Source organism: Strix uralensis, chromosome 3 (assembly GCF_047716275.1).
Source record: "Strix uralensis isolate ZFMK-TIS-50842 chromosome 3, bStrUra1, whole genome shotgun sequence".
Lineage (NCBI taxonomy): Eukaryota > Metazoa > Chordata > Aves > Strigiformes > Strigidae > Strix > Strix uralensis.
In genome coordinates this window covers 63,337,706-63,353,740 of record NC_133974.1, presented here as the reverse complement: position 1 = coordinate 63,353,740, position 16,035 = coordinate 63,337,706, and the positions used below count along the sequence as shown (strand labels likewise).

At 37.1% G+C, this 16,035-nt stretch overlaps 1 protein-coding gene across 3 annotated transcripts in view; it reads left to right on the top strand.

Moving 5' to 3' along the window:
• MOXD1 (monooxygenase DBH like 1) overlaps positions 1 to 16,035 on the top strand; it is a 55,417-nt gene that overhangs the window by 18,723 nt on the left and 20,659 nt on the right. The gene's annotated exons all lie outside the window — the stretch shown is intronic.

Genomic DNA, 16,035 nt, shown 5'->3' with positions numbered 1-16,035 from the left:
AAAAGCAGAATTTGCTTGTAATACAGTATACAGGTCAGCTTTCTGCTTTCAAGTGAGAGCACTTCAAAATGGTAGTACTGGAATCATGCCTTCCATGTTAAATTTGGTGGAAATTGTAGATATCCTTTTTCTACTAAAAAGTTATCTGGGACTATTTATTATTTATATTTTCTGAATTTATTTTTTAAATGTTTTGCCTGACTGCATATAAGATTACTCTTTTTAAAAAAAAAAAATTGGTTGAAACTAAAACATTATTTTAGCTCATAAATGCACTAATTTGTCAAAATAGTTTTATATTCTTTATTTTTACAATTATGTATAAAGAACATTATAATTTAGAAATTATATTTTGAAATCAGCAATTTCTTTTTTTTTATAAAGTTAAAAATTAGACTAGCATCCTCAGCTATTTTCCACCTTCAAAAAAGCAAACAAATTTCATCTTGCCACTTAAAAAATGTTTAGAGAGAGAAAAATTATTACAGAAAAAGAGAAGAATTGTGTAGGAACCCTTCCATAGCATTTCTTTTCAGGGGCACAACTTATATTTTCATATACATGACTTTTCTAGATGGCACATAGAAGGTTGTGAAATTGTATCTATGCTTTCTTGCAAACTGATTAAACATTTCCCAAAGCCTACTGATACAAAAAGGATGGGGCTTATGGCTACTCAGGAGGATATTAGCTATGCAAACAAAGATTGAACTTCACAAAGGGGAGGACAGAGGAATTATTTGGCCTGATCAAACTGTCTGTGTTAGTTAAATGCTTACATAGATGTTGATTCTGTATTCCTTCTGTAGCACCATTTTCATACAAACCTACATATCTCATTTTTACAGACAGAAAAAAAAAAAAAGAGTTTAGAAGATGTTACACGTTCATCTCTGGTATAATTCAGTCTACTTAAGCAGTGTATACATGAGCTGACTGGCCATTTGTGTCTTCCTGTATGATTTTGTGGACCACTGAAGCGCAGTGCAGCTCTTGTTGGACAGTGTGTGCCACCAGCACCATGGAAGTGTGTGCTTAGCTGTGCGTATGTGTAAATCTGTTGGTGATTTGGAGTCTCAAGTAGGTGCAACAGCCACAATCAGAATTTTTTTCATACTGTTTTGCTATTCACTGTTGTTCCTTTCTTCTTGAAAATCGCTCTGAGAACTTTATAATCATGTATGTTTTAAAATATCACTTTCATCAGGAAAGCACAATATTTTCATGAAGGAAACTCTCTGTGAAAAAATTAGACCTATCATTAAAGGTAGAGGTCAAGACTTTTAATCACCTCTGGTTAATGAATGCCAGATTCTGAATCCAGATTCCAAATTAAAAAATATTTTTTAACTTCCATTGATCATGCATTATTTTAAAAAACAGTAACTATATGTTGTCGAGCAGAACATATTCAAAGCATTTACAAATGTATTTCATAAATACCATCTAGTGGTACAACAGCTGGGTAAGTGATAACTTGGTCCTGGAGTGTGTCTACAGCAGTGTTTTAGTTTGGATGAGAAGCACACTTCTGAAGTGAATCTTCAAGTTATTCTTGGTTATTTCGTCATGGTTACTGCCATGGAGCAGTCATGGAACTCATGAACTGAATGCCTTTGGGTGAAACTCAACAGGATGGTGTTCACAAGGAGCACGACAGAAGTCCCCCAGGTGGAAATGGGCCGTTGGTCCATGGGACCAGACCAGTGCTTGTACCAGTTAAACATTTCTGATGCTGGGTAATGAGTATGTCCAGAAGACATCTTTTTCCTCTTTCGTATTTTTTCTTCTCACGGAATAAAAAGTCCCCCAAGCTGAATGACTCTCTGGGCAATGAGCAGCTTTTTTTGCCAGTGTCCCAGTATGCTGCCTTTGCCTTCTGGGTAGCTCAGGCATGGTCCTCCACCTGATTGCTTATTGAGCAAGCTTTTGATTTGAACTGAATCAACGGGCTCGTTTGTGTTCTTCTGTTAGCACAAGATAAAGAAATAATTAGCATAAAAGATCTCAAAATCAGTTGAAGGTAAATTATGTAAGACTTTATGTCTTTTCTTTCTCTTTACATAATATTTAGGCTACTTTCCAAGAACCTCAGGGAGTGAGAAACAGCATATTTTCATTGACTGTTCTTGATCAAGCTGCACTGCATGACATGTAAATTGTGCAAGATTGTAATCTTGTGGCCATCTCATAGGTAGAAGAAAGTCATAGATAAGTAATTTCTCCTTATGCTGTATTTGCCAATGAAAAACAGAGGTTCACTGTGATAAGGGAGCACCCAGCCAGAGTTAAGACTTCTCTTTTTAGTCTTCTTTTCTTTCATATCTCTTGAAACTTATTCCCTAGGGAAAAGACTGTGTCTTCATACATGTCCCTACAATGCCTTCTGTTACAAGATCTCTGATGTCTCTGGGAACTCCTGGAGAAATAACTCATAATAACATTATGCCTGCTAAGAAGTAAAATAAAATAAGATTATTTCTCATAGCTGGGCATAATAATGATAAGAGTTACCCAGATTACAACCAATACCAGGCACCAAACTGGTTTTGTGACTCTGATGGAGTACATCACTCCTCAGCTTCAAGCTGCTTACCTGACTGGGTGGTGGCTGCTTGAAAATTTGTTAAACTTCTACAGGTTTTCCCTCCCATGTGTTTTTTGTTAGTGGAACCAATTACCAGGGTAATATGTCAATTTTGAAAATAACAATATGCAGAACAGATGAGAGGGATTGCCTGGAGGCAATAGCGGGCAACCATCTTTCTCCAAATCAGCTGTTTGCAGGATGGCTCCACAGTGGTCCTGGAGTGGTGGACCCTGGCTGCTCCTCATGTGAGAGAGCGCACATCACTGCCTAGATGCAAACTCCTCCTGCAGCTGTGTGTGCATTGACCTGTTTTGCTGCTTTGAGCTTCAGGCTATGATATATGCCTCAGGCTTACTGCCATAGGGATTTTTACTTTTCTCACATACGGAAGTTAGCCAGGAGCTTTCTCAGAAGGAGCTTTCTTAGAAAAAAAAAAAAAAAAAAAGGCATTCCATTTATTAGCCCAGACTTTCCAGAGATGGATTTAAGGTTATTTCTTGCTAGGATTTTTGCAGTTCTCTGTAAATATCATTACTCTGACTGGTCCTGAGTGTGCCTCTTAATTGCATCCCTAAAGTAAGTTCTCTGGTTTCACTGACTGGACCTGGGTAAGGACCTCTGCTCTGGCAGGACGTCTCAGAGGGAGGGAGGGAGGGATCCACTGGTAGAACAGGCACACAGGCATGTCCATGCACCGACCTCTGCATGGAAAGGTTTCTGTCTCCCGGGTGTGGAGAGCCCTTGCAGGCACAGTTACTGCCGTGCCAGGGTTGGGAGTGGGCACTTGTGGAGCCAGAGGTGCTTACCCAAAGGAGCACACACTGAGAAGAGGAGTCTCTGCAGCACCCTCCCTCTTGTAAATCACCTGTTTTAAAAGTCTCTTATTGCTCTTTTTTTTTTTTTTTTTTTTTTTTAAAATGATTCGGTGGCAGCACACTGGAGTTTCTGAAATCCTTTAATTCTTGTACTCTCAAGATGTCTGATTTTCATGATTTTCAGTGTGTGTGGATATGTGTGTGTTGACACGTCTCTCTACTTTGACAGAATGTAAGAGTATTTGTTGATGACTTTTTTTCTGCCTATTTTCTGAATTTATTTTTTGCTTACTGTGAGCTGGCATCATGCAGATGCTTACCAGTGGCATGAAAGTGAAAATTTGTTCCACGTTCATGCAGAACACCTCCTAGTATTTCAATAAATACAGCTTTTGCTTTATCTTCAAAGCTTGTTTTTACTGCTCTTTCTACTTATGTATCTTTCTACATATCTACCGATACAGCTCTTTTTTATTACTGTATTTAGTTTAAGTTTCAATACTCGAAGTCTTCTGTTAGTTTAATTCAATTATATTGCTAAGAATATAACTGCATCTCCTAAGGATTCATTACTTTGACTTCACATCAACCGCAGGTCTCCCATGTGCTCCACTGTTCTTTCTGCTGCAATTAAAAAACCTTAAGATACAGTATTTCCCCTACTTTCTAGATTTTCTGTAAATTCTCTATACCTGTGGTGTCCCACTACACCTTACAAATTGTTTAATGCTGTGTGTAAACTTTTGAAAATTTACAGTATATACTGGTGAAGGAATGGTATGTATATTCTACATGCCAGACGTGCCATAATCAAGCTTTTCAGCTTCAGTGTACAGCATGTCCATGCTAGTTTCAACTCTCTGTAAATTTTTCCTCTGTATTTTCTTAATTTCTTTGAAATATACTGTGTTTTCCTCAGGGAAAGTAGTTCCCTGGGCTTCAGTAGTAATAATCCCATAGACAAAAATATGTCAGACATTGAATTTCACTAATAAGAGCAGGAAAAACAGTTTATGTAAAATAACAAATACAATTAGGTAGTAGGGTCATTTAGCTGTATCTACATGTATTTTCTCTAAGAATTACTCATTTTCCTATACTTCCAAACTTTCTGGGGTTTTTGAAACTAGTATAGTCAGAGAAATACTGGCAGAGACTGTAATGTGGCTGTGCTCGAGAGCATAAAATACTTCAGATTCTGTAAGAGAACTTTTTAATGGGGCACCCAGTTTTGGAGGGCATTTGGTGTTGGAAGGGAGGATAGTAGGTTGCATTTTGTAAGCTTTTAAATGTTTGGATTCCTGTGTAAAGCACTCCTTTCATGTGCATTATTTGAACCTGCTTATGAGAATGGAGCGAGCAGGTTTAGCGCTGCTGAAATGGGGAAGAAGCCCCATGCTGGGGATTAGGCTATGTGGTCAAAATTCAGTATCTCTTAAGTACACCTCATGAATACTAAAGTAAACTCGGGCAACATATTAAAGACAGTAAATTTCCAACCACAAAGATGGGCTTCCTCTCATCTAACTTGATTTATCTACAGGTCTGAGCCAGCTGCTTGAATGACCTTACAGTGGCAAAAATAGCCATTTGTATTATACGAGAGGAGGTGTCTGAAATACATGAGCTCAAGCATCCCCTGTATGGTTCAGGCTCTCCCTCTCCATTGACAGAGGAGAGAACCCAGATAACCAGCCTGCATTAAATATATAGCTCTCAGATGGATGAATCAGGGGAGACATGTCCCACCAAAAATGGTCAGGGGAGAGAAGAGATTGTGATAGGAGCAAAAATTGCAAAGTAATACTTTTTTTTTTTTTTTTCTTTAATTTGCCTTTAGGAAAAATGGATTTTTCTCAATCACAACCCTGTGTAAGTTTTTGGCACTGAACTTAGGATGTGACTAATGAACACAGGCCAAGCATATCGCCAGAAAAAACTTAATTATTTAACGTTAGCTGAGAAGAGTTACATTGGGCATATTTTTATATAAGCACCAAAGTTTTCCACTGTTGATCTCCTTAGAAAAAGGGAGCCTCTTTTCAATTAAAGAAAGGCCTATATTAGAGCACACCAGCAGCTGCTAGTTAATCTTCATGTTCGGTTTCGGGGCAATCTCTGATAAGGAAGTAAAAACTCCAAAAAAACTTGTTGCCAAGGGTAACTCTGCGTTTGGACAGTGGAATGCTTTAGTAATACCAAAGACCCCAGTGTGAAAATACAAAGGGACTCCAGTTTAAGAGACTGACTGATTGAAAGCCAGAAGGGCAGCTTGTAGCCTTCAGTACCTAAATGGGGGCACTGATTTTTAACTTGAGTGATAGCAGACAGTAACTGCTTGTTGTTCTCTGGCTTGAATTTTTATGTTTTGCTCAATGTGATAACTCTAGCAAATTGCATCATGCAGCCTGACATAAATAAAGGTTCTGTATTCTCCTGTATGTTGCCCTGCAAAGCAGTTTACGCCTCAGTAAATTAGACTGGCAACAAAACGATCATCTTACGCTTGCAGAGCTTGTAAGCTATCTGCCCTTTGATCTGAAGGGCTGTCTCTCCAGCGCAAGCCTGAATTGGCCCATTAGGCTTTGCCATGTTAAAGAATCACATAACTGAACTGGCTGGAAATTAAAAGTTTCCCAAGCAACTGTCTCAGGAAATAATAGAAATACTGCCTTCTCTCATATTCTGCTAAATTATTTCATACATTATTTCATTCTGTGATCAAAGATGAAACTACATATGAGCACAGATTTTACTGGCACACCAAACTTTATATTTCTTAGTGGAACATATGATTTTGCGGTAGTCTTCTTTCGTTTCCCTTGCATATCTTTACAATAAGAATACTTAAACTATGCAGGTATTGCTGGATTATTTATTCCATACTTAGTATGCAAAAATAATCTACCTCATTTCTGTCATCAGCAAACTTGAACATCTCATTAATTTAATCCAATTTCTTTGATTTATCTTTTTTTAAATTTAAACAACATTCATCCATTATGGCAATGTATTGACTATGCCAGCACATGGTTGAAAAATATGTATTTTATGTGATTTTTCTAGTTAAATGGAAGTCAGAAGTTATGTAAATTCTAATTACATACAAGTGTTAGATGAAAGCAGCCTTAACTTAAAATATGACCAACAGTGAGCATGGAGAAGGGGAGGGCACAATTTTTGTGAAACTCTGAGTTTCACCTCCCAGTTCTGAGGTCTTTGTGGTGATCTTCAGGAGAGGATTACTATTGATTGAGCCCATTTTGTCTTGCCCCATGTATTTGTTTCTTCTGCCTCATCCTTAGCTTTGTGTATGGTTTTAGAGTAAGCCTGTGATTAGGTAGTGCACTGAAAAGATAAGAAAAACATATCTAGGAATTGTCTGCAGTTAACCAATCCACACTTCTTGTAGCAAGCAATAAAATATTTCAGAGTAGAATTGGGCCTTAAGTGAGCAATTATACGCCATCTTTTGTGCAAATACCAGAACAGCAGGTTCATGGGTAGTAAAATCTGACTTGATGGGACTTGCACAGTGTGAGACAAGTGTCTGGATGGATCACAGAACAAATCTACCTCGGTCCTACTGACTTCCTGGCATTGCTTCTTAAGATCAACTTTCTAATTCAGACAAGTCACATAGTAGCATCTTAAGCAACTTTTCTATAAGGCCACATTTAATTGCTCCAACATCATTTATATGGAGAAGAAATTTCATTTCCTATCTAACTGGTAAAAATATTTCTTTTCAATACCCACCTCTCACTCTGCAACCACAGCATTAGAGAATGATGTTATGATAGAAACCCTCTCCATCTCTGCTTCCACTTGCAATGCACAGTAGTTGCAGCTATATCCAGAGCATAGATTCATTGACTCCCAGGGGTAAAATAGAAGGAAAGAACATTAATAACAGTGGAAAAATACATAGACAACAGACAATATCACTCTACCACTTCCACACATAGCATACATGACATCAAAATTCACACAGATGACAACTGAACCATAGGTAGATGGTGAACAGTTTCTCTTTGCACCAAGATTGAAGTCAAGTTTTACCTTGTATGAAAATAATTTACATCTTGGAACTAACTAAAATACAAAAAAATACCCCCAACCCCAAAACCCCATAACCTGGGAAAACATAAGTATCTAAGCAAATTAATGCTCTTCAGTCTCCTTTGTCCATCCCCTCAGTTCAGTAACCCTTCCATTACTATTGCTAAAGTTGCTTGGACTGGAACTGTGTCTCTGTTTTACGAAGCGTCAATTACACTTTTGGTTTCTAGAGAATTAATACAGTATCATTTTAATACATTATTCTCAAGTGACTTCAAAAGAACCATGTTATCTAAAAATGGCCCTTGTTGTGTAACTTCGTGGATGCTGTTGAGGGGTGTTGGAGCCCTACACGAGGGTACCAGAATCTGGCTTGGGGTGAGAAAATGTGGAAATCATAGTATTAATGTAGGCATTACCTAATCACACTTATTTTGTAAACCATCTCATGTTTGTATATTAACCCTGTAAATATAAATTTTCAGAGGGTTATGAGCAACAGTTCCTGAGATTTGTTCTTCTGACTCAGGAGGCTGTGTCATGTCAAAATTGAGCCTTGTGCTTATTTATCCCATGCTTTCCCTTCAGCAAACTTTAGGTGTAGGAGAGTCCAGATTGGTGACTCCTGTAGAAGCTCAGTGTCCAAATGACTAAGGTATTTCTTGTGTGTGTTCCCTTTTGTAATTCTTCACAGAAATTTGCTTTTCCTTGTCACAAAACATTTTTCCTGACAGTATACCCCAGTATGTGTGAAAAAAAGAAACAGACACCTTGTAAATTCTCACACTCTCTGTCTTTGGGCAAAGCTGAGTGTTCACTCCCAAGCAGGAGGAAAAAAAGTATAATGTTATTAAGTGACATGATGGAAGGGAACGTTTCACAGTTATACAATAGACTTAAAATCTCTTCCATTGTCATCTCAAAGAAATTGATAGACATCGCTGTGCATGAATGGTGATTTCATGAACTAAAGAAAGTACCTTCATTGACTTTATTATTGCTACTATTCAAATTATATGTTCCTCTTGAATAAATATAAACTCTTTGTAGAGTACCCATTTTGGCTTTAGATCTGAAACATACTTGGTTACATAGGACTTTATTACAATATTGTTTTCACAAGAAGCTAATGATGTTGCTAATTAATTGCTGATTAATTCTGCTTGGAGTGTGTCAACTGTGCTGAGGGACTATGGCAGTACTGAATACCACAGCCATTCTGCCGGCGTTTCTGCTGCTTGGGAGTGCAGTGAGTGTATTGCCAGGAAGCGTAACTGAATGAAACATGTTTTTTCTTGACCTGAGCTTTTTATCAGATTGCTCCTCAGGGTTATACTTTTTAACTGTTACTATATGCATTATCTTAAATCTTCAGACATACCTCAGGCAGAAACAATGTTTTATGAATATTTTTTTGAGGTATACTTCTTTTGGATTTAGTCTAAATTACTGCATGCCTTTAAAGTCTGAAACTTTTTATGAGTGGCGGAGTTCCAGGTGATTAATTAGGAATGGACTTGATGGCAGAGAGAACAAGAAGCCCTAAACCCATTTCTAGTTCTCATTTTTAAATGTTTGGTTTTACTGGTTATTGTGTTGTTTGATTCCTCTTTCTTAATTAAAATATTTAAGTTGTTCTGCACACTGACCTATAGAAATTCTGGACGTATAGTGTAATCATTAGCAGCAGTATGTGGGGATAGAAGGGTTTGTGTGAATTTAGATATATAGCCTCTTCTCCAAGCTAACAACACAGCAACAGTAACTTTTACCTGACAGTACATATTCTTTTCCAATAAAAATTCTGCAGCTTAAAATGGAGGTATGATAATTACTTCTTAATGCGGTATACTAATAAAACTTAAATAAGAGCCTTCAGTGAACAACGTAGTCACTGAGTAAACAAATTCTTTCTTTACACCAAGAACAGGAAATATCTGTGCCTTGAATAAGGTTTTCCATTTATGTGGTAAGGACTTTTTCTCCACAGTGATGTTAGAATTTTTGTTATGCTTTTTAAAATATACCCAAAACCAGTTAAACCCAAATGCCAACAATATAGCTTAAATAAATAAATAAATAAATAAGCACTGTTATTTCAACTTGGGATTATGTTCTGTATTTGAATCTCACTTTGGAAAAAAAAAAACCTCCACACATATTAAGGACAAATCATGCGAATTTCAATGCCTTAAGTTGTATGCAACCTCTATTTTTGGTCTGGAAAATTTCCATCCTCCAAGGAAACCTTACCTAATCACATTATAAGATTGGGGGTGGGGATGGTTGCTGTTGCCTGGACCTTTTTCTCATCTCCATCTCTTTTTTATTAAAATACGAGAGTCAAGATATGTCACTAACTGCACAGGTTATATTTTTGTCCAGTGGGAAGATGTGAAAAATGTATATGAAAATAATTAGGGTGAACATTTTCATGTTTGAAGGACAATTCAAGTTAAGGAGTAATGCTGTCTGTTGTACATAGATGACCATCAGTGAATGGTGGCTTTGCTCTGCCTCCTGTAATTCACTCACCAAAATATACACCTTTCTAAGTAAGCGGCACAGTATAAACTCAGAAACACTTGGGACAGAGTGCAATTTAAAGGACTTCGTTAGTAATGATGACTGAATTTAGGACCTGGATGGTACAGTGAGGAATGGGCACTTAGCTGTGTACGTGCAAATGATACTGCTGATCTCAGGAAAGATTATGGCAGCTAGTCCATACTAGACTGCAGCCAGCTGAGCATTGGAGTATCTCTTTCAGCTCTAACTATTTGGTGGCATTAATTTAATGCTTTCTGACAGATGGGGTGGTGTGGGAGTGCTGGGAGTATGGTCCCTGCCTGACCTTGGGATGCCTGAACTCCAGGCTGAAAGTCTGCAGCAGATTAGTGTCCCAGATGTGACACTGGCCTAGGCAGGCTTTTGTACTGACATGAGAGAGCTGTTAGGATGTTAGGGTTAAAATCCTGGTCTGCCCTGGGGTCATAGACTTAAACACCTACCCAGCTCAGAGGCATATTTCCAGCTCTTGAGTTTCTGCGCAGCACACCTCTGGGTTGTTAGGCAGCAAATGACTGCTGTTTTTCTTTCAGAATATTTATATGAAAATAAACCCATATTATTTATTATTGAGTTCTTTCTGGAATACATGGAGTTTTTTGCTGAAAAAGACCCGGCTTTATTAAACCAAGTATCCTAAGTATTTACTTTTCTGAAGAAAAATCTAAAACCTTAAAAGAGATGTTTTAGATAAATATTTGTTCATTCCACAACTAGAGTTTTGAAAAGAAAAAAAAAAAAAATCTGAAAAAATCTTGATGATTCCTAGTAAGAATGCATCATGTCTACCTTTAAGAACATTTCTAAGTCAGACAAATATTTCAATATATGTACATGATACACATTTGTGAAAGAAGTACAAAGACCGGAGTAATCAGTAAAAAGGTAATAGTTCTTCCTGAGGATGAGTATAGAAGGCAGAGACCCTATAACTTGGTCTTCTGCTACAAGAATTCTCTCAGGTAAACTCAGCAAGTAGTTTTGCAACCATCACTTTTTAGTCTGAGTTAATCAGAGACATGGCAAGCTCATATAAATAAAATAACCAACCGCAGACTAAAAACTCTCTTAGATGCAGCAGTGACAGGACAAAAGTCTTGTGTCAAATTTTTACTCTCAATTTTGAGACTATAGAATAATGTTTTTTCCTGTGTCACCACCAGCTACATACACAAGGTGTTGTATAAGGCTGTGGCCTTATTCAGAGCCATTTATATGGTAATATACCATTCCACAGTGTCTAAAATGTAAGATTAAGTTGAAGCTACCTTTTGAGCTGGAAAAAATAGAATCATATTTTTCATTGACATTTTAGTGTAGAAGCATCACTGCAACAAGATCAAAAGCCTGTTGCCATTTTCATATATAAAAATAAAGTCAACTTTTTGTTTTCTGACATTCAGTGGGCTGTATTTTCTAACAGGGACACTATGGGGTCACTGTGGATATAGTTTACTAACTTTCATCATTCGCACAAGCAGGCATGAAGAACAAACCACAGCTGTTAACATCAAAGAAAGCAAAGCAAATAAAAAGGGAGAAAAACAGGAATAAGCAAGAAAGACTTCCAGGTTTCTGGAGATATTTTTCCCTTGTAGGGAATCTAACTTCTTGGACTGTTTAAGCTGTTTGCATTTTCATCCTGTTTAATATATCATATATTAGTATCTTGACTCTGCTTATCAGCAGCTTGAGATGCAAGGCTCTATTATGTTACAGTTTTTACTTGTTTTTTTAAGAAACAATGACATATGGTATGTTCAGTTTGTGCAGTAGGTAAAGGGATAATAGGAAATAGAGAAGAGAGGGAGAAAAATTGAAGTTGAGTAACCTGGCACTGGCAGATGTAAGCATTTTCTTTGTTCATGTGATGTCAGTCTGTTGACTAGACAGGGACTTTTGTTAAATTAACGGATGGAAAGCACAATTCTTATCTGTTTTAACTTGATAATAAATTGAAAATTTGTTATACTATATTCTTTGAAAGTCAGTATTTTCAGAAGTGCTAAGAGATTCAGTATAATGAAAGGAGGTCTGTAAAATCTCTCAACCTGCCTGATGAGTACAGGTCATGCTAACCAAACACCATAACTGTTACCCATACTTTTAGTTGCAGAAGTCAGTGTCTTCATTTTGTATTTGAATGTGGTGCATTTTAAATACCTCCTTCTTTGGAAACCCTGATTTGACATGGTAGTGAATTATAGTACATCTATTATTTTCTACCTTTATTAGTGGAAGTCAGGTTCATGTGTGTCGGTGTGCTCTGTTAGAAAGATCTTTCACCTAAGTTTTCAAGAAATATAGAGAGGTTTCAGAAAGCAAATCATCATGAATAATAAAACAGGAGCTTCTTTCTGCAGGTTTCATGAAAAGCAGGAGAGACTGTGTGTTGTTGCATGCACTTTTTTTTTACAGCCCCAAATGCTTTCGGCATTTTGATGTAGGATGGATATAGGCTTTTGTTCCTGAGCCTCTGGCAGTTGGGAAATGTCAAGCAGAAAATGCACTTTGCCTGCAGGGGAAGAAGTCACCGAGGTGCCCTGGTGGTGCAGTATCTCTGCAGGCTTATTCGCAACATGGCAAAGACATGAGCTCTGACAGCTGGGTCTTCTTTACATGTCAGCAACAGTGCAAGCGTCACAAATGAGCCTCAAAGAACGAGGTAAAAAGGAGAGAAATAGGTAGTTATAAGCCTATTCCCTTTCAGTCTCCTTTCAATCTCTTTCTTGACTCCCTTGTCTAACAAGAGGTGGGTAAGGATTAGCAAGGACAGGGGAAGAAACTACATTTTGAAGTCATAGGTTTCCTCATCATTCTTGAAAGTGAAAGGTGAATTCCCATTTTCACTGCAGCACATCAAAATTACTCAGTTATTGGTGGCTGAAAGTGTCATTTGAGAATCCCCTTCACTATGAGAACAGAGTAAACAAGGCTATCTATGAATAAGAATCCAAATAAAAATTAATCGTTACCTTAAGTCTACGGAATTTATTGACTATTGTGTACTATGCCTATTTTTCTTACTTTTTTTTTTTTCTGTATTTCACTGTTTGTCCTAATTTACCACAATAAATTATTATCTTTTCAAAAATATTCTAAAAGTTGCCCTATTTCCTGAGACAAATTAACAAGACAGTCATGGACAAATTAACAAGACAGAGTTGGTCCACTATTATTGTGTCTGGAGACCTGCAAAAGTAGACCTTAGCTTAGCTTTCTGTTGTGTGATTTGGGGATTAAAGACTATCAAAGAACCAAAACCTTTATGTTTTAAAGGTTACAAACACTGGAAACTTTGAATGTGTGCATTACACAGTCCACATTTTAAAAATGAATACCTATAGTTAGGGATCATGACTAATAAAGATCTGTATAAATAGGAATAACCTTATAGGAGATGAGCCCTGCAAATTGTGTTATCATTCATTGAGGCTGCAAGTACTCTGGAAACCAGGCCACCCTGATCTAGATATCTAATTGTAGATACCTGCTCTAGCAACTAATTTTACACCTGGGACTACTTATGTACACTTTTAAATGCATCAGTGATTTGCTGAGTTTGGCCTCATGTTTGAGAAACTTGGTCATTGTTCATCATTGTTTGTAAGGCTGGCCAGAAAACAAGAATTTTGTTTATTTGAAAAAAAAAAAAAAAAGAGGTTTTGGAATTTCTTTTCAGCTTGGAGCAAACTAAGCTGTACAGATGCTCTTTGTGGAGAGTGAGAGAGGAAGAGGGAGGCAGCCTAAATAACTGACTTAGTCTATAAACTAAACTAACAAATGGCTGAGTAAATAGGACAGCACTCACCTGGGATGTAGAATGGCATGTTTAAATCCATGCTCCAGTTAATCACTACAATAGAGAATGAGATACTATTTTTTAATTTTCTTTTCTGCTGAAGTTATTCTAGTAAGTAAATACAGTTAGCTATTCATTAGATCAGAGAAAGGGAACCTAAAGTTTCTAGGGAGACTGCACCTATTCCTTCTCTAAGTTCAATCGGAAATGATGCTGTGAGCCTTAGGGACATGGCCATTAAAATATTTCTATGCATTTCTGGGAAATGAACAATTTGTGATTAATGAGATTTTCCTAAGATTTTCCTAGATTTTTGACCACTCCTAATATTTTCTTCTTTTTTTTTCTCTCTTTGTTTAAAAGGGGAAAGAGAAAGGCATCACCTCTTTAACCAAGTTGTAATAAAAATGTGTAAAAAGTGTAACTTCGTTGCTGCTTTTCATTATTTATTTGTGCATCTGAAGAATATAAGTTGTTCTACAAGATGCATCGGAAAGATACTTAAGGGTTTGTTCTATGTTTTTTTTCTTTTTTTCACTAAAGAAAGCTGAACAAAACTGCTTTTTGAAGTGCTGTTATTGTTTAGGTAATGACACTAAAAACTGATGACAGGATGTGAGTTTCTAATTTTGGTGATGTCCCATTGTTTTAAAGGGAAGTTGGTTTTGAAGTAGCGATTGTAAGCACAGCAGGTGCTGGGATCTTGTAGCAGCAGGCAGAACTATCACATGTTGGGACAAAAAATACTCTTTTTTCTTGGTAGATATGGGGATAATATTCTCATAACCATTTCCCTGACTAACCTATACATTATGTAGAGCTTCAGAATTTTTGAGATATATACTGCTATTTAATGTATAAGCTGCCATGATATGAGTGTGTTTTGGTTCTGCAGTATTAGGATGCAGGTATATGACTGAGCAGAGGGAAGAATCAACAACAAGCTGAAATGGATTTCTGAATCTTTGTCAGCCAGTCTGATATATTTGGGAATAAATTCTTATCTGGTGGAAAAATGGACTCTTATCTCCTTCAAAAATACCTTTTACTTCCATAGTACAGTAATTCATGATGATGGTAACGCTAACTAAAATAGGGATTACTGAGAACAGTACAGAAGATCTCTTGTGAAGTACTTCATTCTTCCCATCAGAACAAAACTTTGGTGCATCCGTGTAAATTGGCATCCTTCCATTCACTTCTAAGTGCAGTGAAGTGGGTGGTTTTCGGTTGTGCACTTCTTGGACAGACATACAGGTACTCAGCAGCAGCTTGACTCCCTGAGAGCCCGATTTCAATGGTATTTTGCAGATTCATATCAATGAGGGTGGTCTTGATATGCACAGGCTCTGTTTGCTTTTTCCTGACCTTCCTCTTTTGTAATTGGTTTAGTGGCTTGAACAAAGTGCAGAGAGATAAATTTCTGGTAACAATATTGTGCTGACAATATTTTAATAATGTAATAAACTGTTCTTGCTTACCCTGTTCTGGTCCTCTGGTAGCTGGGGTTCATGTGCTTGCAAAACAAATGGATGCAAAGTTAGGATTTATATACATTTTTTGCCTCTTTCTCTTACCTAATATTAAAAGGTAATACTGCATGGCACCTACACCTTAAGAGTTCCATTTCCAAAGCTTTACTTTTCTTGTGAAAATATTAATGCTTATCTTATTCAACTTGAAGGTAGATACGATAGAATGGGACACAATCTTTGAAATCAAAACCAAGGGAAAAGCTACTTTCATTTTAATACTATCTTCTATATGCTGATATTTTGTGGAATATGATCTTTTTGAAAAGCAAAATAATTTTTCTCAGAAGTATTCATGTTTGCCCCAGGGATGTCATCTCTGACAGAGATGATTTAACATCATCCATCCAAATAGACAGTGTTATATGGGAATAAATCATTTCAGCCTACCCTGAAGTTCGGTAGTCAAATTATACTGGGGGCACTTGGGCACCCCTGACAGCCCCTCCAGCTCATCACTGCCATAAACAGGCTGGAGCACCCAACCTCTTAGGAACGACTTCATGTTAATAAAGTCTTTATAACTGAGCAGATTGTAAAATAATTCTGATTTCTTGTAGATGTCAAAAAAATTTCAAAGTCCTTCTTGAGCAGTTGAGGAATGTGGGTATACCTCCAGGCTCACCCTAGATGTACAGAATCTGTGGGCAGCTCTAGCTTGAAATA